At 47.8% G+C, this 2,324-nt stretch overlaps 1 pseudogene; it reads right to left on the bottom strand.

Annotated features, from left to right (window-relative positions):
- Window positions 1-311: 311 nt before the first annotated feature.
- On the bottom strand, window positions 312-959 carry LOC128121202 (60S ribosomal protein L13a-like; annotated as a pseudogene).
- Window positions 960-2,324: the final 1,365 nt, after the last annotated feature.

Genomic DNA, 2,324 nt, shown 5'->3' with positions numbered 1-2,324 from the left:
CACATACAACCCTGCAGCAGGCAAACAAAGCTGCTTTCTGACCAATCTTGAGAAGGAGCAAAGGCACTGCCTTCAGTGTGCACATGTAATCCCAGCCCAGGTGTGTGCCCGGTCTCACAGCTGCAGAATATGGCACTGGGTCTGATGGGCCCAAGCAATTCAATTGCATGGTTATTCCTTTAATCAAACCTACCAAGCAGGAGCTAAAGCTCTCAGAGCTGTTTAAAAAGTACCCTCTCCCACAGGAACCTGACCAAAGCACCTGTGCCCACTTCCCTGGTTGGCAGGAGGAAGAGCAGACCAGGCAGGCATGAAGCAAATAGTCTTTATTGGGCTCCCACCAGGAGTCCATTGGTCTTGAGGACCTCTATGAACTTGCTGATTTTGTTCTCCACGTTCTTTTCTGCCTGTTTCCATAGCCTCAAGAGCTGCTTCTTCTTCCAATAGTGGATCTTGGCCTTTTCCTTCCGTTTCTCCTCCAGAGTGGCTGTAACTGCCTGGTACTTCCACCTGACCTCATGAGCCAGACGTCCCAGGGAAGCAAACTTTCTGGTAGGCTTCAGCCACACAACCTTGAGGGCGGCAGGGAACACCATCCGTTTTTTCTTGTCATAGGGTAGAGGGATCTCATCCAACACCTTGAGGCATTCCAGGGCAGCCTGGACTCGATTGGTCTTGTGGGGCAGCATGCCTCCCACAGTGCGACAAAAAATGCGGCTCGGGGCTCAGAAGAGGTAAGGGCCTCGAGAGGGGTTGGTGTTCATCTGCTTTCAGAGAAACGCCAGATACTTTAGCTTGTTTCTGTAGAAATTTCCAGAAATGTTGATGCCCTCACAGTGCACAACCACCACCTTCCGGCCCAGCAGTACCTGCTTGGCCACAATGGCTGCCAGGTGGCCCAGAAGATGGCCTCGGCCATCCAGCACTAGAACCTGCCCCTCCGCAATCTTCAGGAGCCACCTGGGAAAAGCCAGGATATTTTTTCATATTCCATCCATTTGCCTGCAAACCCCATGGTATCATTGTTTTTCTCTGCTGAGTAGTACTCCATTGTGTATATGTACCACGTTTTCTTTATCCATTCTTCAGTTGAAGGGCAACCAGGTTGTTTCCATGTTCTGGCTATTACAAATAATCCTGCTATGAACATAGTTGCAGATGTGTCCATGTGGTATGATTGAGCATTCCTTGAGTATATGTATGTACTCACTCATAAGTGGATACTAGATGTAAAGAAAAAGGATAACCAGACTGCAACTCAGAACTTCCGGAAGGCTACCTAGTAAAGAGAACCCTAAGAAAGACACAGGGATCACCCAACAACAGAGAAATGGATGAGATCTATGTGAACAAACTGGACATGAGGGGAGGGAAATGGAGGGCAAGGGTCTGGAAAAAGAGAGCTTAGAGGAGCGGAAGATCCCAGCTGGATCAAGAACAGAGAGGGAGAATAAGGAAAGAGACATCATGATAAATGAAGACCCAATGGGAATAGGAAGAAGCAGAGTGCTAGAGAGGTCCCCAGAAATCCACAAAGATATCTCCACAATAGACTAGTAGAGAGAGTGCCTGAGCAGACCTACTCTGGTGATCAGATGGCTGACTACCCTAACTGTCATGATAGAACTCTCATCCAGTGACTGATGGAAGCAGATGCAGAGATCCATGGCCAAACACCAGGTGGAGCTCCAGGAGTCCAATCAGTGAAAGAGAAGAGAGATTCTATGAGCAAGAGATATGGAGACCATGACAGGAAAAAGCACAGGGACAAATAGCCAAACTAGTGGAAGCATATGAACTATGAACCAATAGCTGAGGAACCCCCTTGGAACTGGACTAGGCCCTCTGGATAAGTGAGACAGTTGATTAGCTTGAAATATTTAGGAGGCACCCAGGCAGTGGGGAACTGGACTAGGCCCTCTGAATAAGTGAGACAGTTGATTAGCTTGAAATATTTAGGAGGCACCCAGGCAGTGGGACCGAGACCTGTCCTTAGTGCATGAGCTTGCTTTTTGGAACCTAGGGTCTATGCTGGGAATTTGTTCAGCCTGGGTGAAGGGAGGAGGTGACTGGACCTGCCTCAACTGTGAATCTACCAGGCTGAGTTGAATCCCCAGGGGAGACCTGGTCTTGGATTAGGTGGGAATGGGGCATGGATTGGGGGGGGAAGAGGTGGGAGGAGGGAGGACAGAGGAATCCTTGGCTGATATGTAAAATTAAATTAATTATTAAAAAATTAAAAAAAATTACCACTCCCACCCCCAAAATCAGATAAACAAAACAGAAATTCTCAACTGATTAAGGTCTAATATCCAAAATATACA

This window comes from Peromyscus californicus, unplaced genomic scaffold (genome assembly GCF_007827085.1).
Source record: "Peromyscus californicus insignis strain IS unplaced genomic scaffold, ASM782708v3 Scaffold_36__1_contigs__length_480341, whole genome shotgun sequence".
Classification (NCBI taxonomy): domain Eukaryota; kingdom Metazoa; phylum Chordata; class Mammalia; order Rodentia; family Cricetidae; genus Peromyscus; species Peromyscus californicus.
This window is presented reverse-complemented; position numbering and strand designations above follow the sequence as displayed.